This window comes from Pogoniulus pusillus, chromosome 35 (assembly GCF_015220805.1).
Source record: "Pogoniulus pusillus isolate bPogPus1 chromosome 35, bPogPus1.pri, whole genome shotgun sequence".
NCBI classification, from domain to species: Eukaryota; Metazoa; Chordata; class Aves; order Piciformes; family Lybiidae; genus Pogoniulus; species Pogoniulus pusillus.
In genome coordinates this window covers 10,134,313-10,159,260 of record NC_087298.1, presented here as the reverse complement: position 1 = coordinate 10,159,260, position 24,948 = coordinate 10,134,313, and the positions used below count along the sequence as shown (strand labels likewise).

Genomic DNA, 24,948 nt, shown 5'->3' with positions numbered 1-24,948 from the left:
GGTCTGCCACAAGTGAAGGGTGGTACAACTGCTCCATCTCAGAGTGGGTTTGGGGGCACGTTCCTCAAGCCTCATTTCTAAAAAAAACCCCAATTTTATCTCATGCAGCAAAGGGAACATGTTTGTCCTGACCTGGCACTGCCTTTGAAGTGTCAAGTGCTAATGAAATTCCTCAGCCTTGAGCAGTTGGAGGCATCCAGAGATGAGTTTTAAAATATGGGGATATTTTGCTGCAGATTTTTTAAGGCAGCCTCGAAGTGATAAATGTTGGAGAGGGAGAGAGGAAAGAAACTTCAAGAGTCAAAGAAGTTCTGACACGAAACAGCCAGGAAGAAGCTCATGCTTGAAAGATGGTTCAGTTGTTGCTTTGAAATGTGTTTGGAAGCCACAGAGCTGACACTGCCTGCTTCAATCATGCAAATGGGTCAGCTCATTTTAATATTTTGGGTTTAGAGAAGCAACAAAGCAAAGGGACTTTATTTACTTATTTATTCTTTAGGCTAGAGGATGAGACTTAGAGTGAAAAGTCACCCACCGGTCTTGAGCAGCCCCACCTCAAGTAACTCTGCTTTTGTGGGGAACACTTCGAAGGGTTTGGAGAAGGGGTTGGGAGAGGAGAAAGGGATGGGAGAGGAGAAAGGGATGGGAGAGGAGAAAGGAATACTTCCTTTTTTTTTTTTTTTGTTAGAATAGAATATAATCAAGAAGGTTGGAAGAGACCTCCAAGATCATCCAGTCCAACCTAGCACCCAGCCCTAGCCAATCAACCAGACCATGGAACTAAGTGCCTCATCCAGGCTTTGCTTCAACACCTCCAGGGATGGCAGCTCCACCACCTCCCTGGGCAGCCCATTCCAATGCCAATCACTCTCTCTGGCAACAACTTCTTCCTAACATCCAGCTTAGACCTCCCCTGGAACAGCTTGAAACTGTGTCCCCTTGTTGTGTTTCTGGTTGCTGGCTGCAGAGCCCAACCCCACCTGGCTACAGCCTCCCTTCAGGTAGTTGTAGACAGCAATGAGGTCACCCCTGAGCCTCCTCTTCTCCAGGATGGGAGAAGAGAAAGGGATGGAAGAGGATATAAGGGGATGGTAAATGATATGGGGGTAGGAGAGGGCAAGGGGATAGGAGAGGAGGGAGTAGAGAAGGGAAATAGGAGAGGAGAAAGGGATGGGAGAGGAGAGCAGGGCTGGTGGTAACTGGGAGTGTTGCAGGTTTCACATCAGGGAAATGAAGGAAAAAAAGAAATAATAAAATGAAAAATAAACCCAACCAAAAAGAAAAGAGCAGAACAAAAGTAAGGAAGAAAAACAATAAAATGGACTTACATGTGGTAAAAAAGAAAAATAAAACAAGAAAAGAAAAAGATAAATGAAAAAAATTAAAGCATGAGGAATAAAATTAACTGAAAATCGAAATAAGGTAAACTAGAATACAGCAAAATAAAACAAACTAATAATGAAATAAAGTAATTGAGTTTAATTAACACGGGAAAAAAAGCACAAAATAAAAATTAGAATGGCAATAAAATATGAAAATGAAATTGAAAGAATAAAAACACAACTCAAAAACCAACCCCCCGCAAACCAACCAACAGAATGAGATGAAAGGAGATGAAGTGACATGAGGTGACCTGACACAGGTTTCCGCCCCGTGCCCCGCCCGTGCCCGCACCTCGCCCCTCCCGGCGATGCCCCCGGGGGTCGGCGGGGCTGGGGGGCTGCCGGTCCTGGTCCCTCCCCTCCCGCAGTCCCTCCCCAGGCGGGGGCATCCCCGGGAGCGCGGCGGCGGGAGGTGCGACCGGGCCCCCCTATCCCAATCTCCGCTCGGGTCCCACCTCCCGCCGCTCCCGCCCCTCTTCCCCTCACCCCCCCGCCCCCCGGCCCGGCCCGGTGCCGTCGGGGCCGGCAGTGAGCGGCGGCCGCGCTGCTGCTGCCGGCGCTGCTGGGCGAGGTCAGGGAAAGTCCATGTGAGGAGCGGCTGGAATCACTTCCTGCCGCCGCCGCCGCCGGGACCGCGGCTCCCGCCGCCGCTAGGCCCAGGGCAGCGTCCGGGGGCCGGGCCCCGCAGGTGAGCGCCGGGACCCCGGCGGGAGGGCAGCGGGGCGGTGCAGGGCAGGCCCCGCAGGGCAGCGCGGCCGCCATCCCCCTCTCCTGTGTGGTAGTAAGTAGCAGCCCCCTCCGGGTTAAAACTCGGGCAGAGCCACGCGAGCCGCCTCACGCCGCTGCGGAGCGGGGGAACGCCAGTGTGCCGAGCCCGCTGCGGCTACCGGTGGGCCGGGCTGGATCGGGAAAGCGGGGGGCGAGGGGGGATTCTGGGGGAAGGGGTGACCATGGCGGGCAGGGCTTCCCCCGGTCCGGCCGCGGGAAGGGGTTTCGGGGGTGACTGGGGTCAGTCGTTGCTGCGTTTGCAAGTCCGGCACCAGCGTGGGGAGGAGGAGGCGGTCAGGGGCCGTTCCTGGCTGGGAAGCTGCGCTGGGGCTGCATGGGTCGGGCTTCGGTGGCTGAAGGCTCCCACAGGCTTCGGCTTTCCCTCCCCGGGGGAAGAAAACGCTGGGAAAGGGGAGGCATGAACCCACCCCCCCGCCGCAGCCCAGCCCAACGCCCCAGCCCGGAGTTCAGGAGCCATCCCAAAGGTCATTGGGGTGCCTGCTGGGTGCCCTCCTCCCGTGGTCGGGGGGTTGCGGTGGGACAGGGCAGCTGCGTGTCCGTCCTCCCCGCATCCACGGGAGACCCCGGGCAGAGTATTCATCTGCTGGCTGGTGCCTGAAGAGGGAAGAAGTGGAGTCAGTGGTTGGGTTTTGCTCGGGGTAGGGCTGCCGGAGCGCCGGCGCGTTCCCCTGCCTGCTGCAGTCTGCAGCCTGCGGTGGTTAAAGTGCGTTTGCTGTGCTCAAGGACTTCTCCAAACACCTTCCCCTGCTGTAGGGAAATAAAACGCCAGCGGCACGTCGCGGGCTCGCCCGTACCCACCACCAGCAAAGTGCAGGCTCTCTTGCAGCCAAGGCTCCATTACCCGCTGAGTCCTTCATTTGAATAGTCCTTTTTATTTTCCCCCCCCCCCTTTTTTCCCCTTCTCCTCCTTTCGGGAGGTATTGGCGAGGTCTGTGGGCAGCCTGATGTGCTCGGTGCCTGCCAAGTGTTTGCCTTGCGCCCTGCGTAATTGAGGGGCTGGCGTGCTGGTTTACCTCCTCCAGCTGAAATATTAAACAGGAGGAGAAGCTGCGATGGGTAAATAAGCTGGAATGATTGCTGCCCTGCACCCTGGCTGCCCGGCGGTGGGGCCGACAGCGGCTGGGTGATCCCCGCGGGGTCCCTGGTGCCAGAGACAACCTGTCCTGCTCCAGAGCTAACCCCGAATTATCTGCCTTCCTCATAGCCTGCTGCTAAATCAACCCCTCCAACTCCAAGGAGCTGAGCCTGTCCTTCTGAGCTGAATTGCTGTTGTTTGCCCAGCCTTAGGACAGCAAGTCTGTGACCTCAGGGTGTGGATAATGGAGGTAGTAATAGTTTGATTTGAAGTAAACAGAAAATAATTAGGGATTTTCTCCTTCTCCTGATGAGAAGTTGGTTTTCTGTAACTACAGCGGCTGGGGGTTTTCCTCCTTAGAATTAAGACTTCATGGGAGAAAAGTTGTCCTGTTTGAACACTGAAGGATTTCTAGAACTTAAAATTTCTCAAAGAAAGCTTCCAAGGCTTGCTGAATGCTGCAGGGAGTTGAGTAGGAGTCAGACATCTGTAAGCACAGAAGTGAAAGGGTCTCCACATAGTCTGAAGGACCTTTCTGGGGTGAAACCCATGGTTTGTGTTTAGACCAGAGTAGCATTCCCCAAAACCCTGCTGGTTCTCAAACATTGGTCCCCTTCCCTAGGCATCACCCTTTTGGGCCAGGACATGCTTCCCCTACTGTCCAGGCACTGTGTTTTGAGGAGGCTGGGGTTGCTTGGGTCTCCTGGAGCTTCTCCCAGAGTCCTTCTCTGTTCCTCGAAGCTGGACACCTTCAGATAGGATGCACATGCTGGTGGAGGGGATGTTTTCAGTGCCCTCATGCAATGCAAAAGCCTTTTCACTCCCCCAACCATGACTCTGTGTTTTCCTGGGGGAGTCTCTTTAGGTTTGGTGCAAGGTGGGGAAGATTTTGGTTGCTCTCAGCAGGTGCCAGTGACAGGTCAGCATCACTGTGGGCATCCCCATGGGGTGATCATGCTGCCAATGTGGGCAAGGTGGAGCATCAGTACAGCCAGTAAGTCCTGAAAAGAAAAATCCCCTCTCCTTCAGGATGAAGGAACCGGTCTGTACGGTCCAAGTTAGTCCTTCCTGGACTAGTTTTGGTTCAGATCCCAAGCCAAGGTGTCAGGAGACAGTGACATTGTCTGTTGGCACTCGGAGAAGAGGCACTGAGGTAACTCCTTGCAGAGCCCACTCAGCTCTGGGTTTGCTTCAGAGAAGCCTCCAGACTGGTGCATGCTTCCCTGGCTGAGGACACAGCCCATCTTCCCTCAGAAGGGAGTTATTTTATCCTGGTTGTACAGTCTGCTTTCCCTGCCAGGCATTCTGGAGGGCTGCATTGCTCCACGGGGATGTACTGTGCCTGAGAGCATCCCAGGACTGAACCTGGTTGGGGGCTCTGGGGTACGCAGCGATGGATGCTGTGGACTGGGGACAAACACAGCAAAGGCCCCTGCACGAAAGGGATGTGGCTTTGCTCCCACTTTGCTCTGCATGATGCCTGTGTTTAAAAATACCCAGGCCTGACAAAATGGGGTTAGAAGGAGGCTTCAGCCACGGGTTTGAATTTTCCCAGGTTTGCTGAGCCAGCCAGCTTCTTCGGTGGGGAAGTCAGATGGGCTGTAAGGAACTGGTCCTGGAAAGCTGCAGCAATCATGAGGAGCAGGGAGGGGGCGGGGGGGCTGCATTTGAACAGCTTCTGCACCTTCCTTATTTTCCTACGTTTCCTTCAGTTGAGTTGCATGAAATAGGAGGAATAAAACACAGGCATTCATCTGGAGGAAATTAAATTTTAAGTTCCCAGCCATACCTAGTGGCCAGCGAGAGCGCTGGATCCTGCTGCAATTACCCTTCAAATTAGACCCAAATGAGCAAAACCTCAAACTGCCACCCAAAAAGCAGCTTCCCAGCCTGTCTTTTCTTCATCCAGGGCAGTGAAAGCAGCTCTGACAGCTTCAGCCCCCATCTGGGACGGGCACACCTAAAGGAGGTGGTTTGGGGTTGGGTTTTTGGGGTGTTGGTTTAGTTTTTTTTCTTCCCTTTTCTCCACTCAAGCCTGCGGAGCAATTGAGAAATAGGTGAAGCGTGCTTAGAAGAGGGCGAGGCTGTTGGTTTTTCTCTACCTGACTTTTATTTGCGGAGTGACAGGAATTTTGACAGGCTTTGTGTCTTTTTTAGCAAATCAAGTGTCATGCCAGGTTTGCCTGTGGATGAGATCATTTGCAAAATATGTTTCCCAGCTTGCTTCAGGCATAATTCATTGTGTCAACTGCAATTGCTCATTTGCTAGGAACTGTGATTCATTAGCCCTCTCTTTATTTATTTATTTGGGAAGTTCAACTTGTTGTCTGGATTCGGGTTTGTGGGGTTTTTTTTTTTGCTTTAAGGCAGGACAGAAATCAAACATGCAATCGTGTATTCAGTCTTAACGGCCTTTTGGCTGCTGTTAAGGGCAAAGTTGCTAAAATGCCTTGGTCCCGTGGAGAGAGAGAGAGAGGCAGTCCCTGGGCGAGCTCTGCTGTGCGCGGGTTTGTCATGTGGTTACTCCTAAATGGGGATGGAGGTAATAAAAACTGGACTGCTGGGACACGGCCTACCACGTAGAGCCCTGGGTGATGGAAGGAGCGTGTGGAGCTTCCTTCTTTTCCCTAGCGGGAGGTTTCATCCCGCTGGAGGGACCACATTCCTCCTCATACCCGCTTTTGGCTGAGCTGGAGGCTGCTCTGCAGATGGACTGACAGACAGCGAGGGCAGGAGGGCTGTGGGGACTGTGGTGGTTTGCAGCCCGTGCACAGCACCAGCTTTTCCTCCTCGCTTCTCCCTGGAGGAAGCATTAGGGCTGGTGGTGACGAGAGCAATTACTTGGTACGGTGACCGAGACCCCCCGAAAGCTGGCGGCTCAATGGGATAAAATGAAGATAAATAGCGCTTGGCACGGCCGCGGTGCTGTGCGTGTTCCCAGGGCTGCTCGCAGACATCACCGCTTGGCTTCAGTCTTCTTTAGAGGTCCTCACGGCAGACTTTTCAAAACAATTTGCATGTCAAGTGCATTTTTGCGTTTCGTTTCCTATGAAGACAAATATTTCAGTGCATTTCTTTTCCCTGAAGTGGGTGGATGGGGAGGGAGGGGAGTAGGACAGAAATCACTGCTACTGCTTCAGCAGCCACAAACTACCCTCCAATAACAAGCCACTGTGTGTGGGCTGAACAAATTGATACACTTTTCACAGAAGGATTGGGGTTTTTTTTCTTTATATATATGTATTTTTTTGACTTCTAAGCTATTATGAACTGTGCATTTAAACAGAAGTACAGTTGAGAGGGTTTTTCCCCCCCCCTTCTCCCATGCAACAATTCTCTACGAAGCACCATTAAAATGTTTTAGGTTTTCTTTCTGAGCATTTGTTTATTCTGTTTTTTTTTCCTCTCATTTTAAGATCTTTGAAGTTGTAAGCCCCACAAAAAAAAAGAAAAAAGAAAAAACCCAAAACAGAACACAAAAAACTCCAACCACCCAAAAACTGGGAAAAGGGGAGAGTGAAAGCAGAGTATCGTGGGGAGTCTGCTGACTTCTGGCTCGCCGGCACCGTGCCTGAGTCCTGCCAGTTTGCTGCGGATGCCAGTGCCAGGAGCGAAGGGCAGCAGAGCGTGAGCAGAGGGAGGTGACTCCATCCCAGTGACCATATATAGTCACTGGGATGAGATTAAATACTTCACCTCCCGGTGTCATCCCCCCAGCAATCAAGCCAATATCAGGACCTATTAATCATTTGCAAAAACAGGAGAAGAAAAAGATCTCGGTTTCCTCGCAGCATCTCATTTGTAGCAATCAGGGCTCTTCTGGGTCTATCGATTGGGGGAGAGGAGCCAGATGTTTTTCATCCCTGGGCGTCTGGAGACCGAGTTTCGGCAGCGCAGCAAAGAGCAGCAGCGTGTGTGAAGAATTGCAAGTGAAATGTGCCCGACTCTGTGCTTCCTCGGGCTCGTGGGCTCGGTGGCAGAGCAGTTGTGTGGAAAGGGTCCTGTGTTCGGGTGCCAGCGCTGGCTGGGCTCCACGCACGCGTTCCTCTCATGGTATCCACTGGGGAAGCATATGGCAGCCTTGGTTATATATATATTGTGTGGGGGCACATGTTTTACATGCCAGTTCTCTCTGTCATAGGACAAACATTTACGCTCCGATTATACGAAGCATTAGGGAAAGGAGGGCCAGGTTGGGGAAGAACATAATTCCTTGCTGAGCTGTTTAGCGATGACACGGCAGAGGAGCGCTAATGTTTCCTTGCTCGCTGCTTTCCAGGGTGCTAAGCTCTGAAGGGATTATGCTGCATCGAGGTGGAACACGCAGGTGTATAAATAAAGGGTTGGCATTTCAAGGCGTGCCGCACAGAAGGCGATGGCCAGGTGCCCAAAAGACGCGGGGAATGAGGTTTGAGGCGTTTGAAGGTGATTAAATGGCTTCGTTCCCAAAGGAAAAGGCAGATGGGTCTGGCCAGTGTTGGATGGGAGACCTTCAGCATTGGGTGGGAGACTCTTCCAGCAGAAGAAGCCCCTCTGGCAGGATGGGTTGTGTGTGTCTGCCTTGTTTCCCTGTGAACCCCTCCACTTTGCTTGTGTATAAGGCTTGTGGTTGAGCTCCTGCTGGACTGAATTTCCTGCCAACAGGGGTAACTGCTTTTCAGAGGTGCCCCTTGACTGGAACCCTGCCTCAGTGCTGCATTGTCTGCAGCAGCTAGGACTATCTCTACGTCCAATGATGTGCTTTTTGGTTCTGCTCTGGTATAGTTATGCTTGCAGTCACATTCTCATTGCAAACCTAAGGTTTTATGGTTTCCTAACGATTGTATGGAGGCTTTTTTAGCGCTCTGCCTAGATCTTCTCCCTTCTAACAAGTTCTCATGGACTGTGAAGTAAAATGTTGTGGTTTTTACGCTGCTCTTGTGGCTGCAACTCGGACTCACAGGCAGTGGAAGCATCTGCATGGCTTGCTCACTCATTCCTACTAGGAAAAGTTGCTTGTAACTTCATCTGTCTGCCTTGCAATTATCTTCTCCTTTTCTGCCGCCCTCCCTGTTTTGCATGCTAGGAGCATCAGTACATGCCCATGCTTAATGAAACATTGCTGCTTAGGTTTAATTGTCTTCTAATTAAGGAAAATAAATTTTTGCACGGTGGTTCTAGCTGCATCCATCGCTCCCTGTGGGTGCTGCTGTGTCCGTGGTACCTGAGCCTGCTGAGTGGGGACAGCAGCTTCAGTGCTGTTCATCAGTAGGGTGATGGACAGCACCAGCAGCAGAAGCCTCCTCTGGAGCTGCTGCTCTGGTAAATCACTCTGGTTAAATTAGATTAATTACCAGGTTTAATGCTTTGGCGGCAGGGGGGTGGTGGTGGTGGGACTAAATCCATGCATCCGTTTGGGAATGCTGTCTGGGTCATTGCTTCAGCACAGCACAGCTAAAAAGTCTGGGGTCATGCTGAGTATGGTTGGAAGGGAAAGAGAGGACATGCAGCTGCAGCACTGAATTTCTGACTCTTGTCTGAGTCCAGTCCCCGCTCTTAATGCATCATTAACGCAGGTTTCTGCATTTCATTCTGCTCCCATTACATCTCCTCAGTTCCCTCTGTTAATTTTGGTGTGTTGATAATTTTTGTTGTCAGCACTTTTGGTTTGGGTTCCCCCCCCTCTTTTTTTTTTTAAAGCATATAAAACCCGTTAGTGTGAAAGGAGATTAAAAAGATACATTACAATTAAAATGTTAATGCAATTGGCATCACACAACTTTTGAAACCATTTAGGCATTCATCTCTCTTGGTCTCGTGTCCATTAACTCAGGCGATTCTTATTCCACACTGACCCCTGCTGAGAGACTTCTGCTATAATTGGATTTTTAAAACCGAGGGGTGGGTGGGGGGGAAGAAAAGGAGGGAAAGAGAAAAAAGCCTTCTGAAAAAGTAGAAGTTGGGAAGCTTGCATTAGCTCTCCGTGTGGGTGTCCGTGGAAATGAAGCCGATGGAAGACAGCCTCCTGGCTCCGTCACTCCCCTGCCTGCATCCTGCCCATGCTCTTTCTGCCGTGGGAAGGTCTTGCCCATGGAGTGCTGCTTCACAGCTCAGAAACATTGGTGGTGGGGGGCAGAGCCCTAGGAGGCAGCAGGCTGGGCTCCTCCTGGGCAGCTTGGCTGTCACTGTGACCTTGGGCTGGACGCGAGCACCATGCTCCGCTTGGGTTTATCCCAGTGAAACGTGAGAAGGGCCAGAGTGGGATGGTAGGAGGAAGGCTTTTTAAGGCTCTTGGAGAGCAGCAACTAACTATTTGCTGTTAGAGCTTCAGCTTCCCCCCTGTTCCTCCAAAATAGTAATTCCTACAAATTAACTGTTTTGAGAGGTTTTTAAATAGTTATTTTGCAGCTTGCACAATATTTGGTTGGGGGCCAGCCCCCCCCCCCCTCCAAGTTTGCAGGGTAGGCGAAAGGAGGATTGACTAATTCACAGGCTGTGGAGTGAATCGAGCAATGGGACTTCTTGACTCATCAGACAGCTCCCAGGACCTGTGCCATGGCTCCAGTGCACCACAGGCTGCACTTGGCCTCTCCAGCCTTGCCAAGCCTCCAGCCCATCCAGAACACTCTGTGCTGGGCAGCCCCAGGCTGAGACTCTCTTGGCTCCTGGACACCTTCTCTAGAGCTTTGCCCTGTGCTGTCCAAGAGCTTCACATCTCCTGTGGGATGCTGGAGAAGTCAGGAAGGATGGGTGCTTTAGAGAAGAAGACAAATGCTCTTCCCAGTGTGGGGGTGGGACAGTGACCTGCTAATGGGTTGGGCATGCTGCTAACAAGGCAGTGATGTGGGCTTCAGGAAGAAGTTTTTGTACTGTGAGGATGGTGGAACACTGATCAGGTTGCCCATCCCTGGAGATATTCAAGGTCAGGCTTGATGGGTCCTGAGCAACCTGATCTAACTGGGGATGTTCCTGCTAATGCAAGGATGTTGAACTAGATGACCTTTAAAGGTCCCTTCCAACTGAATGCATTCTATGATTCTATGTGCCTCATGAAGCTGTAAATCCAGGGATGAGCTGTAACTGGAAGGATCCTGATGAGGGAGGAATGGAGTAGCAGCCCAGCTTGCCTTTCTGCTACAAGCATGAGTTTAAGAACTATTGAAATAAGCTACACAGGAATTTGGATGTTGCAGGAGCTGCTCTGCTCTCCTCGAGCTCACGGTGCCATCGCACAGTGCTCTGCTGCACGGGCATGCAAGCAAGGGAGTGGGTGTTGGTGTGCTGGCCAGAAGGCTTGCTTGAGCTGAAACATCTGCAGGGGCTGGAGAAAACGATGGTGGTTTCTTGGGGCTGGGTTCATGCCTTGTGAAGTGAGCTGTGAAGCACAGAGCGTGCTGCTGGCAGCTCATCACAGGCCCTTGGGTGTTGGGCGGCTGGGGCGATGGAAGGGTTTGCTTGCAGCTCTGAACCAGCTATTCACACACAGCAGAGGCTGAGGTTTGACTGTTCCATTCCTTTTCTTATGTGGGTTAAAAGATAATTTATACTGTTGTTGTCTTGAGTCAAGCATTCAAGTGTCTCATAGATTTATAACCTGAGAGGATTTGGGTGAAGGATTCAAAGTCATCTTATTTGACATGAATGGAGAAGACCTCACTGGAGTGTGACCTCTCTGTGTCCCAGCTCTGCTGGCTGGGTGAGCTGGGGGTGTAGTGCTGACACAGGCATACCCCAGGGTGCTGTTTTGTGCCCTTGGGTGAAACCAGCAGTGTTTGTTTCAGTCAGGATAAGCAGCCATAGGGAATGGGAAGGGAAATTGCCCCCTAGAATGACAAAGACCAACAGAACATCTTGGTGTGTTCAGCCTCTGTCTCTGCCCTCCCAACCTGCAGTCCCATGGAGATCCTGCTCCAGGAGGAAATTCCTGAGGGATGGGAGTCTGTCAAGATGTACCTGAAAGCCTGATCTGGAAGCCCTCAGAGGCTGAGCCAGGTGATGACTGCCATGGAGTTGACCACCCAAGAAAGAGATGGGGTCTGTGGCTTCTGTGCTTCATGCTCCTTCTCCTGCAAGGGCACTGAGGCTTCCCGTGCTCTTCCATCTCTCAGCACAGCAGCAGGCATGCAGACAGGGAACAAAGAAATGACTGTTTGAAATTCCTGGCTGATTTTATTGATGTGCTCTGGCAGTTGTAGGCCAAGGAAGAGTGAGCAGCAGAAAGCAACCCCAAACGTTCCCAAGTGTGTGCTCCTGGCCTAGCACACAGGTGGGATTTGTAGCAAGGTGAATTTCTGTGTCGCAGACTGAGCAAGAAGCTCACCAGAATCAATAGCTGAGCAGTCCAATAAAATCTCTGCCTGGGAATTTAATTTCAAGTCATTTCAAGCAATCTAATAACAGGTCTTGCAGATGACTGTTGGCTGGTTTGGGTTTTGGTGGGGGGTTTTTTGTTGGTGTTTTTGATTGTGCACTAATAAAAATGTCGATCGAGCCCATGTAGTGCTTTGGGTTTGCAGCGTGTCAGGGCCCAGGCTGGTCTACCCTGGAGCTGGGCAGTGAGAGCTGGAGACCTTTTGCTGCCAGCTGAGCTGGCTTGGCTCTGGGTGGCTTTCAGATCCACTAATAGTGGCAACCCTGCTGCTTCCATATTGCAATCTGGTGTCAGCACAAAGCAGTTTTTCTGTCCTTGCGTGGCGTTATTAAGGTTTCCAGTCTCATATCCTTGAAGGTTCATGAAGCGGTTTGGGGGAGAGCCTGTACCACACTGTCCCATTCTGCTCCCCAGTGAGCAGCAGCCTGGAGAGGAACATGGGTGTTGTGTGCATCTCAAGCTGTTGCCTTTTCAGAGCCCACCATGGCTGTGGGTAAGGTCAGTTGATACCTTGCTGCCTTTAATGCCCATGTCAGTGTCCATCCTTCCCTCTGGGCTTATGGTGCCCGTTTGAGCCCTTTCACAGGCTTGGACACTTCTGCAGAAAGCAGCTGGAGGTATCCAAGCCACTTAGTATGTTCCTAAATATTTTTTTGCAATCAAATTTAGGAAGTTTCCTCATGTATCTTCCACCTCCATCCCTGGCCTGGCTGTCTTGTCTGCGGTGGCCGCAGGGGAGGTGCGTCCCACGGTGCTTGCTGACTGCTGTGTTTGCCATGAGGAACGCAGAAGGGAGGACTTAGCTTTCTGCTCTCGGAAAAGGAGCTGAGCCTGGGACAGTGGAACAGGAGAGCAGTGTGGTTTGGAAGGGGTGGAGGGACCAAGTGGTGACATCACTGCGTGTCCTCCTTGGAGCAGCAGTGTGCACAGCAGGGCTTGGAGCTGAGCAGTGCTGGCAGCGGTCACATTGCACGCATAGGTTGTTTGCTGCAGGCAGACCAGAGCTCTTTGGTTTCTGTCTTGGCTCACAGGTCTGGCCAACGCCATTAATTGTTACCTTTAACCAAAGTCCAGTGGACACTGTTTAGAAAGATCCAGTCTGTGCTCACCTGATCACTGCAGGGACAGCCAGCCCCTACAGAAGGGCTTCTTGGCAGGGACCTCCTGTCTGAGAGATGAGAAAAGATCTGCAGGCTCTTGGGTACCACCTGCCTGACGCTGTGATGAGCTCTGAGTATTGCTCACTCCTGTTCTGCACCCAGAACAGAACCTGCACTCTGAGTGTGTCTGGTTCAGGCCAGGCACCCACCACAGCTCAGCCAGAGCATTGACCATTAGTTTCTCTGCTTGGCCACCAACAAAACACAGAGGACCACTACAGTGGGCCATTTGTCCACTTGTGATTATGCATCACGTTGCTTTTTAAGTGATATGAAACAACAAAACCATGCTAGTAGCCTTTCCTCCTCTTTGGTAAAGTTTTATGTAATGTAAGTCATGATTTGTTGGTACCACTGTGGCACTCACACCTCCAAACTGGTATTTACACCCCACCCCCCCACATTCATCAGCAGTTTTCATACAGCTCAACAGATTTACAAAGCCACACAAGTTGATGTCCAGTGCCAGCCCAACAGGAGCTGTGTTCCCGCAGCCTCCCTTGAGTGTGCAGCATGGACATGTGCTGTGGAAATCGTTTGGATGCCTGGCAGACAGTGGGTGAGCTGCCTGTCTGCTCCCCACCCTCCAGCCTGCTCCTAACCTCCTCCTCCTCCTCCGTGTCTCAGAAATGTTATGTAAAATGCAACGTGCAGCAGGAGCAAGAAAAATATTTGGTTCAGGCAGTTCAGGAGGTGGTTTCCACACCCCTGTGATCTCCCAAGCTCACATGCCAGTGGCTACGGAGAAGCTTTCTTCCTGGTGTCCAGGTGATGACTGAGTTTGGCATGCAGAGGGCTGGGTAGGGGCATCCGAATCGCTTTTGGTGGTGCCACAGCCGATCTGGATGGATGTGACAGTTTGGGGTAGGAAGGGAGAGATTTGCTTGCAATGTTTGAAAAGCACAAATTGCCAATGCTGCTGGCTTTGCTTGGTGTCCCTGAGTGGTCAGGGCTTCACCTTGGGATCCTGCCTGTGCTGTAGTGTTAGGAAGAATCAGTTTGGAGCTGGTACTGGGAGAGGTGAGGAAATTGATGCTGTTCATTGAGACCCTCTGCAGGTCTGCTGGAGATGCAGCTGGAGGTGTTGGTGGCTTTGTGTGTGAGGTGGTTGCCTCTTTGAGGGCTTTCTGTGCAACTGCATCCCCTATGAGCTGGTGTGAGAAAGAAAGGAGTGGATGGAAGGCCTTGCAGAGGCATCTGAGTGTGTGCATGGGTGGTGACACTGCAACCAGCAACACCAAGAAGCAAGTGTTTGCTGAAATGCTTCCCTAAAGACTATGTAGCCAGTCTGTGGTCTGAGAACTTAGGCTGGTTGTTCTTATCCTGCCAGTTGGTGAAGATTGTTGGACAAATCATGTGAGTTTCCAGAACCTGGAGGGGAGAGGAATGTTCCCAGGTCTCTGTTAGGATTTCCATACCAAGTGCAGCAGCTCTGCCTTGCCAAGCTCACTGTGATGTGCAAGAGGCTGTTTTCTCTGCACCAAGCTGGTATTTGAATCTGAGACTTAGTTTTGTAGGTGGGAGAAAAGCCACTCACCCACCCACCCTCAGTGCTGAATGCTGCCCTGTTCTATATGTTGGAGATGTGGGCAGCACTGCTGGACTGTGTGTACTTCTCTGTGCACCTCCTGAGGATGCTCTGGGCAGAGGCTGGGGACACTTGCATCTGGGGGCAATTGCCAGCACTGATACTGCATGGCAACACTCCTGGGAGCACAGCTGTGGATCCTGCCTCCTCCTTTCCTCCAATTCTGGGTCCATTACATGGTTTGTGTGCACCCTCAGCAAGTTGATGTGACTGAAGGACAGGATGCCATCCAGAGGGACCTGGACAGGCTGGAGAAGCAGGCTAGAGGAACCTCAGGAGGTTCAATGAGGTGAAGTGCAAGGTCCCACACCTGGCTTGGGGCAATCCTCCATATCAATACAGGCTGGGGCATGATGTGATAGAGAGCAGCCCTGCAGAAAAGGACTTGAGGGTACTGATGGATGAGAAACTGGACGTGAGCCAACAATGCTCACTTGCAGCTCAGAAGGCCAGTGACATCCTGAGCTGCATCAAAAGAAGTATGGTCAAGGGAGGTGATTCTGGCCTTTGCTCTGCTCTAGTGAGACCTCACCTGCAGTGCTGTGTCCAGCTGTGGGGTCCCTGACATGGACCTGATGGAGAGGGTCCAGAGGAGGGCCACAAAGATGATCAGCAGGCTTGAGCAGGTTGTGCATGCCTCATCCCTGGAAGTGTTTGAGATGGGGTTAAATGAGGCTGTAAGCAGCCTGGTCTAGCAGAGGTGTCTCTGCCCTTAACAGTGTGGCTGGAACTAGATGATCTTTAAGGTTCCTTCCAACCCAGTGCACTCTGTAAATAGATGGGTCTGAAGGTGTTATCTTTGTGTCCCCAAAGTGTGACTCCAGTACTGAACTGCCTTGTGCAAGGGCTGTCTCCAGAACCTCACTGAAAGCCTTTTGCAGGTTTGCTTTTTTTTTTCTCTTTCCAGTTCAGGGAAGGTTAGCTCAGGTTTAAACCACTTGGCTGTGGCTGTTAAGTCTTAGTGACATATTAAGTATTTAATATCCAAGTGCATTAGCTTCCCACCCACATCCCCTGTTTGAGATGGGTTGAGGGAAATGGTGCCCACATCTAATAGGATGCTGCTCGGTTGCTTGGATAAATGGCTTCCTCCTGGACCTCTTCTCTTTATGAGTAGTTCCTGGCCTCATTAGGCATGAACAATGGTGGTGGTGGAGATCTCTGCTGCAACAGACAATTCCTAATCCCACAAAGAGCTTTTGGGAAGCGTTCTGGTTGCCAGAGGGGACACCTTTTTGTGTGGCAGAGTCTTAATTCCTACTGCTCTGCAGCCAGAGTGAGTAACCCAGACAAGCCAGTCCCTGCTGGCAATGGGGCTATGTCCCAGGGCTGCATGGTGTTACCTGGCAGTGTAACCCCTCCCTGTCTGCTCTGCCCTAGTGAAACCACACCTGGAATACTGTGTCAAATTTTGGGCTTCCCAGTTCAGGAGAAACAGAGACCTGCTGGAGAGAGTCCTTTGGAGAGCTACGAGGATGACTGGGGGACTTGAGCATCTCCCCTGTGGAGACAGCCTGAGAGCCCTGGGGCTGTTTAGTGTGGAGAAGACTGAGAGGAGATCTGATCATTGTCTATGAGTATCTGAGGGGTGGGTGTCAAGTGGCTGGGGCCAATCTCTTTGGTGGTCTGCAGCATTAAGACAAGGAGCAACAGGTACAAGCTGGAACATAGAAGATTTCACCTCAACATGAGGAGAAACTTCTTTCCAGGGAGGGTGGCAGAGCACTGAGCAGGCTGCCCAGAGAGGCTGTGGAATCTCTTTCCCTGGAGACTTTCAAAACCCTGCTGGATGCATTCCCCCTGCTTTGTGTGTGAGTGTGCGCTAGTTTGAGCCTAGCTGGGATATTGTGGTGAGAAGAATTAGATGCTAGGCTGTGAAAAGGAAACAGTGGTGATGTCTGCTGCACTCATAGGCTTGCTGAGATGTATGTGCTAGTTTGAGCCTAGCTGGGATATTGTGGTGAGAAGAATTAGATGCTAGGCTGTGAAAAGGAAACAGTGGTGATGTCTGCTGCACTCATAGGCTTGCTGAGATATATAAGAACATAAACACAGATAAGGGAGTCTCTCTCTGGATTTTGGGCTGCATGCACCTCTCTAACCTGCCTGACTAATCCTTCTGCTTCCTACCCCCCCGGCAGACTCTCCAAACTCACCTTGAACATAAGGCAAAGTCTGGGGTAAGGTAGAGGGGTGGGAGAAGGGGGAAGAATGGTTGGGAGCCCCTCCTGGGGACTCTGGTTTCTGGGAGGGTTGTTGTGATTCTGTATTAGCTTTCAACTCACATATATCTGTCTATAGATATGTATGTTGTAAGTATCTACTTGTGTATTGTGCTAAGCTGTAAATATTAGCTTCAGTCTTCAATTTCCAGAGTGGCTGAGTCTAGTCTGGGTGATGTTCTTAAGTGCAGGGGGGCAGGGAACACCCAAACCATCACAGGGGGTTTGGACTCACTGATCTGTGGAGGTCCCTTCCAGCCTCCAATATTCTGTGGTTCTGCAAATCCATCTTGGTTGCTGTAGCTGTTTGTTTAGCCTGGAGAAGAGGAAGCTCAGGGCAGGGCTCATTGCTGTCTACAACTACCTGAAGGGAGGCTGTAGCCAGGTGGGGTTGGGCTCTTCTGCCAGGCAAGCAGCAACAGAACAAGGGGACACAGCCTCAAGTTGTGCCAGGGGAGGTCTAGGCTGGATGTTAGAAGGAAGTTGTTGTCAGAGAGAGTGCTTGGCACTGGAATGGGCTGCCCAGGGAGGTGGTGGAGTGTCCATCCCTGGAGATGTTAAAGCCAATCCTGGATGAGGCACTTAGTGCCATGGTCTGGTTGCTTGGCCAGGGCTGGGTGCTAGGTTGGGCTGCATGATCTTGGAGGTCTCTTCCAACCTGGCTGATTCTATGAAATAAGGCTCTGATTTTCAGAGGTCCAGGTGGTTTATAGGGTCAAATACCTCACAGCCTTCTTCACACAAACCTGTAAATGAGCCTGCTCCATAAAACCAATCTGGTTGATGCTACGATTCCAGTTGTATTACATCTGAAATTCTAGGTCCTTGCTTAACTCCTGCAGCAGATCAGAAGCTCTTGTGAAATGTAATGTGCTGGAGGAGCATCAGCAGGGGGGGGGGGGGGGGAAGGAAAAAAAAGCTCTGCCTTCTGTGAAGCCAGACTGTTGCAGCGTAATTTGTTTTGTAAGGTTTTGAAAGGCAGTGTTGCAATCTGTAACAGTAGAATAGTGGGAAGATGGTCAGGTGGTTCTGGGGACTTCAACAGACAGATTTCATGTCTGTGTGTTTTTGCAACACCTTTCTATAAAGGGAAACATAATTTAAAATATGATTACTTAGTGTTGTAACAGTCTTCTCAAACGTTTCTGCATTATGCAGAGATCATTATCAGAGGCTGATATTAACTTGCAAAGAATATTATGCAAATCATTCTCCTGTTCTTCTAAAAAAGAAATTTCCTTCATAATGCAAAGCGTGACCAAAAAAAAAAAGAAAGAAAAGAGAGAAAGAGAGAGAGGAGAGGAGAAGGAGGGGAAAAAAAACTGTGCAGAGGCTTTTGGCAAAATTACATTCAGAAGATGTAACAGTTTTTCTGCTTACTAGCACAATCCATTTGTGCCTTTCTGCTGGATTTTCTCAGCTCAGGCTGATAAAGGAGGAATTTTCAAGCCAGGGCTGGGGCTGCCTGGGAGGCTGTTGTACCTCCTGGGTTCAAGGAGGCTTTTTTGTGTTTAGGTTGTTGCTTCATACTGTGTCCAGTTCTGCCTGCCCTCCCCAAGTTGAAGAGGGACTTAGACCTGCTTGAGAGAGTCCAGTGCAGAGCCACAAAGATGCTGAAGGGAATGGAACATCTCTCTTGTGAGGAGAGCCTAAGGGAGCTGAGGCTGTGCTGCTTGGAGGAGACTGGGAGGTGACCTCATCAATGGTTATCAATGTGTGCAGGGTGAGTGACAGGAGGCTGCAGCCAGGCTCTGCTGGGTGATGCCCAGTGCCAGGACAAGGGGCAGTGGTGCAAGCTGAGGCAGAGGAAGTTTCATTTAGACATGAGGAGGGTTATTTCTTTTCCCCTGTGAGGGTGACAGAGTACTGGAACAGGCTGCCCAGGGGAGGTGTGGAGTCTCTCTCCCTGGAGATATTCAAAACCCACCTGGACATGTTCCTTTGTGATCTGGTATAGATGATGCTGCTCTGTCAGGGGGAGTAGATGACCTTTTGAGGTCCCTTCCAGCCCCTGACATTCTGTGGTAGTCTCTGTGGGCTTGGTTAGTTTTTGGGTGTTGGTCACTCTCTAGGATTACTTAGGGGTGATCCTGGTGTTTCCAAGGGGCAGGGGTGTGCAGCATTGCCCTGTTTAGGTGGAACCTCCTGGGTTCCAGTTTGTCCACGTTGCCCCCTATCCTGTTACTGGGCACCAATGAAAAGAGTGGCTCCACCCTTTAGGTGTTGATCAGCACTGAGCAGATCGCCTCTCAGGCTCTCCAAGCTAAACAGCCCCAGGTCTCTCAGCCTTTCCTCCTCACAGAGATGCTCCAGACCCATCAGCATCTTTGTAGTCTCCCCTGGACTCTCTCCAGTAGCTCCTTGTCTCATTCAACCCGGGGAGCCCAGAACTGAAGGCAGGAGTTCAGACATGGCCTCATTAGGGCAGAGTAAAGGGCGGGAGAAGAACCTCCCTCAGCCTGCCAACAACACTCTTCTTACTGCACCCCAGGAGACTGTTGTCCTTCTTGGCCATGAGGACACATTGCTGCCTCCTGGTGAAGTTGGCCACCAGTGCTCCCAGGTCCTTCTCTGCAGAGCTGCTTTCTGGTAGGTACCTATGCTGGTACCTGGGTTTTTTCCTCCTTTGGTGCAGGACTTGCATTTGTTGAACTTCATTGCCTGTCTCTGTAGCCTGTACACACCAAGAAGACCTTTGCCATGCCATCACCCTGAGGAGCAGCTTGTAGCTACCTGACTTAAATCCACAGTGCCAGGCTCCCCAAGTGTCCCATGTGACACATGTGCTGCCCTGTTAATTCTCTATAATGCTGGCTCCAGTATGACCATCCAGAGTGAGGGGAGATGGAAGGTCTGACCACAGATGCCCATGGTGGGATGGGTGGTCCTGCCCTAAAGAAGCCTTGGCACCTTCTTTAGGTTTCTGAGCATCAGCACATTGATCCTGGCCCTGGCTGAAGTTGTGGGAGATTTTACCACTGACTTCACCCCTCCCCCATACATTTTTTGGTACGAAGTGGTGGTATCAGTTCAGAGCTGCCCTTTTCTAATGCAGAAATGAAAATTGAGGGGCTTGCTCTATAGCCATTGCCTGTTCTGCTCCCATTGTCAGTTGATTGACACAATTAAACCCTGATCACTGCTGTAACTGGCTGAAACAATAACATAGTTCCAGGCTGTGCAATCAGGGCTGGAATGGCTCATTCACTGTCAGACTCCATTTTTCAGGCATTTCAGATCATTTGGGGAAAAGCTGGAGCCTTTCTCTTGAAATCTTTGGGTTAGGCATTTCTCAAGACAGAGGAGATGGAGCAAAGTCAGTGATATTCAGTGGTATATCTTGAATTACAGCCTCCTGAAATGGCAGAGGACATTTTTTGCTAGCATGGGGAATTTTCAGGCTTGCTTTGGTTTGGTTTGTGGGGGGTTTTTTTTGCCTGTATGTGTGTCTGGTTAGATAATTCAATGTTTTAAAATCAACCCAAATTAGATAAATAAGCTGGAAGTTGTAGTTAGCATTCGTCAGGCAACTTAGGCTTGGAGGGTCAGGCATTGAATGACTCCACCTCTAGCTGCAGGGTTTCCCTGGTAGGATGGGTGAATGCTAATCCTTCTTGATTCTCTGCTGCAGAGAAATGGATTCATCAGGAGTTTTCGATCTTGACAGGAAGGCCATGGTGGAAGGGAGGGGGAAGAGTGCTCGAGGAGGGGGATTTATCTCTGCCATGTGCACAGAATCACAGAATGGTAGGGATTGGAAGGGACCTCTGGAGATCATCGAGCCCAATCCCCCTGCCAAAGCAGGTTCACCTGGAGAAGGTCACACAGGAACACATCCAGGTGTGGGTTTTGAATGTCTCCAGAGATGGGCAGTGTGTTCAGGTGCTCTGCCAGCCTTAAATTGAAGAAGTTCCTCCTCATAGAATCAAGCAGGTTGGAAGAGAGCTCCAAGCTCATCCAGTCCAACCTAGTACCCAGCCCTGTCCAGTCAACCAGACCATGGCATTAAGTGCCTCATCCAGGCTTTTTTTGAACACCTCCAGGGATGGCAACTCCACCACCTCCCTGGGCAGCCCATTCCAATGCCAATCACTCTTTCTGCCAACAACTTCCTCTTGACATCCAGCCTAGACCTCCCCTGGCACAACTTGAGGCTGTGTCCCTTGTTCTGTTGCTGATTGCCTGGGATGTTTAGATGGAACTCTCTACACTTATGTTTCTCTACAACTACCTGAAAGGAGGTTGTAGCCAGGTGGAATTAGTCTCTTCTCCCTGGCACCCAGTGACAGAACAAGAAGACAGAGACTCAAGCTGCACCAGGGAAGGTTTAGGCTGAATATCAGGAAGAAGTTCTTCACAGCAAGTGATTGGCATTGGAATGGGCTGCCCGGGGAGGTGGTGGAGTCACCATCCCTAGAGGTGTTCAAAAGGAGGCTGGGTGAGGCCATGGATTAATTAGAAGGGCTAAGTGATAGGTTGGACTCGATGATCCTAGAGGTCTCTTCTGGTTAATTCTGTGATCCTGTTTGTGCCCCTTACCCCTCGTCCTGTCACAAGGCACCAGTGAAAAAGACTGATCTCATCCTCCTGGCACCCACCCTGTAGGTATTTACAAGCACTTATGAGATCCCCTCCTCAGCCTTCTTTTTTTCCCAGACTAAAAAGACCAAATTCTCTCAGTCTCTTCCCATCAGTGAGATGTTCTGCTCCCCTCACCATCTTTGTAGCCCGTTGTAGCACACCACTGCTCAGGTGGGTGCCACCGTTGGTACCTCCTGCCAACACAAAACGCCACATTTGGTGGCACAGAGAACTCTCAGTGCCCTGAAACTGCCCCAGGGTGTGGTTGTGATGTGATAATTGCAGCAGTGAGTTGGCTCTGCCCTGTGCTTCCTGTGGCCTGCCCTGGGCATCTCCTGGTGTCATAGAATCACGGAGTCGTTTTGGTTGGAAAAGACCTCTAATGCCTGAAGGGAACCTACAGGAAAGCTGGGGAGGGACTTTTTACCAGGGCTTGCAGTGATAGGATGAGGGGGAATGGCTTTAAGCTGGAAGAGGGCAGATTTAGACTGGAGATTAGGAAGAAATTCTTTCCAGTGAGGGTGGTGAGACACTGGCACAGGTTGCCCAGGGATGTTGTGGCTGCCCCTCCCTGGAGGTGTTCAGGGTCAGGTTGGATGAGGCTTTGAGCAAGCTGCTCTAGTGGGAGGTGTCCCTGCCTGAGACAGGGGGGTTGGAACTGGTTGATTTTTAAGGTTCCTTCCAACTCAAACCATTCTGTGGTCATTGAGGCTGACCATCATCTAACCACCAGGTCTGGTGCTGAACCACGTCCCTCAGCACCACATCTGTGTGTCCTGCTCACGGCTGCTGGTTGAGCTGGAGATAGACACTGGAACCCCCTAAATGACTGAGAGAGGACCACGTTGTGCTTTCACAAAGATTGCATGTAAGGATGTCTTGAAGTAGTGAGGTCTTTTCCTCCAGATGTGCTGAGTGGATTTCTTGGCCTTTGGGGGTGCTGGAGCCCTGAAGCAGGCTGCCCAGAGAGGCTGTGAAGCCTTCTTCTCTGGAGAGATTCCAAACCTGCCTGGACATTGTGATCCTGAGCAACCTGCTGTGGGTGTCCCTGCTTTAGCTGGGGGGGTTAGATTATATGATCCCCAGAGGTCTCTTCCAACTCACACTGCTGGGATTCAGTGGATGGTGCAGGTGAAAGCAGCCTGGACTGAGAACTGGTGTTGGTTGATGTTCAGTAATGTTCCTGCAATGAGTCCTGCTGCTCTGTACCATGGTGGTCACATCCTGTGTCTCACTGACGTGGTGGGGAGAGCTTCTTGTCCCCAGCCTGATTCACTGGCATCACAGCTGCTGTCCGCTGGCTCATGGACAGGAGGGCAGGGTGGAGATAGAAGCTGCTGCAAGCGAGGAGTACAAGGAGGAGTTTGATCTGTGCAGCCAGCAGTTCAGTAAGGAAGGCAGAGGCACAGGAAAGTGCTCCTCAAGTGTTGCTGTTTCCAAGAGCATCCCTGTGAGGACACATTCAGTGTGTCAGTGTGTGGTGGTGGGTCAGGGTGAAAACCTCGGGCTCTCCTGGGATGCACCACCCAGCCTCAGGATGCTCCAGGGAAGGACATCCCACAGCAGGGCTGAGCACACATCCCCTGTGCTGTAGAGAACCCCCATTTTTGGTGCAGACACATAGTGATCCTGGGCAACCTGCTGTGGGTGACCCTGCTTTCACTGGGGGGAGTTGGACTGGCTGATCCCCAGAGATCCCTTCCTTGTGCCTCTGCAAGCACGATGGGCTGTAGAAGCAGATACTACAACCTTGAAGGATCTTGTAGGACATCAGAGTTTTAATTAAACATCTGGCATGGTTGAGGGTGTTTTGGTTTTAGTCTGAATGTCTTCATCTCTCCTGGAAAAAAAAAAAAAGAGAATTAAATGAAACCCTTCATGGTTTGGGTTTCTTTTTTGTTCTGTTCTTAAAAATATTTCTGCATATTTATTCTTCAAGTCGAAGCATTAGAAAATAATTGAGTAAAACAAAATCCACAAGGCTTCAAATTACCTCTAGCTTAATGTTTTATTTAAAAGGTTTGCTAACTGACATTCTTTGTAATGAATTAGGTCACGAGGCTCTAAAGAGTGTTGTGGGTTTTCTTTCTTACATTTGAATTCGAGGCTGCTTCCCTCGAAACTTGGGCTCCGGAGCTGTGAGCTGCTGCTGGGTTGTGACTCCCTGGCTCGGGGAATCTCACTCTAATTATTCTCAATCACCCTGGTGCAAATGAATATATCCATGTTTGGAGGATCGAAGCTGTGTTGTCATGGCAATCTCTGTAAGGTCATGAGAAACTCATGGATATTGTTTGCCTCCTCTCCCGGGAGATCTCTCCTACCTTCGCAGAACTATGGATTTGGGAGGGGGGGGTTTGGGGAGGAACTTGCAAGCACAATTGTGTAACGATTTGGCTGAAAGGGTTTGTTGTTTCCCGCTGAGGAGCTGGAGGTGCCATGGTTTAGGTGAAAGTGGTTGTGGTCTGGGGCTCCTGTCTCATGTCCTCACTTGTCACTTCCCTCTGGGAGCTTGACAGAGCCCAAAGTGGTGCTTGGTCCAGTGCTGCAGGAGGTAGGATCCTTATAAACCACAGCAGAAAGGATCTGGTTGGTGGCTGCTGGTGAATGGTGCTCAGTGTGCTGGGCTGGGCTCTGGCTTGGGCCCTGTTGGGAAAGAGTTTAGTCATAGAATCCACATTGGTCTGAGTTGGAAGGGACCCTTAAAGATCTGTTCTAGTCATAGAATCGAGCAGGTTGGAAGAGACCTCCAAGCTCATCCAGTCCAACCTAGTACCCAGCCTTATCCAGTCAACCAGACCATGGCACCAAGTGCCTCATCCAGGCTTTTCTTGAGCACCTCCAGCGACGGCGACTCCACCACCTCCCCGGGCAGCCCATTCCAGTGTCCAATGACTCTCTCAGTGAAGAACTTTCTCCTCACCTCCAGCCTAAATCTCCCCTGGCACAGCTTGAGGCTGTGTCCTCTTGTTCTGGTGCTGGCCACCTGAGAGAAGAGAGCAACCTCCTCCTGGCCACAACCACCCCTCAGGTAGTTGTAGACAGCAATAAGGTCACCCCTGAGCCTCCTCTTCTCCAGGCTAACCAATCCCAGCTCCCTCAGCCTCTCCTCGTAGGGCTGTGCTCAAGGCCTCTCCCCAGCCTCGTTGCCCTTCTCTGGACACGCTCAAGCATCTCAATGTCCCTCCTAAACTGGGGGGCCCAGAACTGAACACAGTACTCAAGGTGTGGTCTAACCAGTGCAGAGTACAGGGGCAGAATGACCTCCCTGCTCCTGCTGGCCACACCATTCCTGCTGCAGGCCAGGATGCCACTGGCTCTCTTGGCCACCTGGACCAAAATCATCAATTATTATTAAACCTAAATTTATCAAAAAAAAAGAAGAAGAAAAACAAACCCTACCCAAACAGTAAAGTGATCCCCAAAGTCACTTCACTCTGTTTATTACCACATCTGGAAGCCTTTTTGCATGTTTGGATTGCAGCAGCAGCAGCAGCAGCACCACCGATGGCTTTACAAACGTCTCATGTGGTAGGCCAAATGAATTGACTGAAATTGGCACTTAGGAACTCTTGGTGTGGTGATCCCTTGTAGCTGTGGCTTTATGGGTTTGGATTTCCAAGTTCTTTTTGTCTTTAAAAAGCCCCAAACAATGCAAACAAAACCAACAAGAAGCCTTTTTGATAGAGAGCCATTAAAGCATTTTGAACTGCAGGGGAGCATATGTTCAAGCTGCACTTCTTTTGGTAGCCTAAAGATGCATCCATCCATCCACTCTTCCTTCCTTATTTCTCTCCCTTC

General features: G+C 50.8%; 1 protein-coding gene across 1 annotated transcript in view; it reads left to right on the top strand.

Moving 5' to 3' along the window:
- The first annotated feature begins 1,165 nt into the window (after positions 1-1,165).
- Positions 1,166-24,948, top strand: part of NACC2 (NACC family member 2) — a 70,098-nt gene continuing 46,315 nt past the window's right edge. Inside the window, exon 1 of the mRNA XM_064171582.1 lies at positions 1,166-2,070. The gene's annotated coding sequence lies outside the window, so the exon portion shown is untranslated. The remainder of the gene's footprint in view (positions 2,071-24,948) is intronic.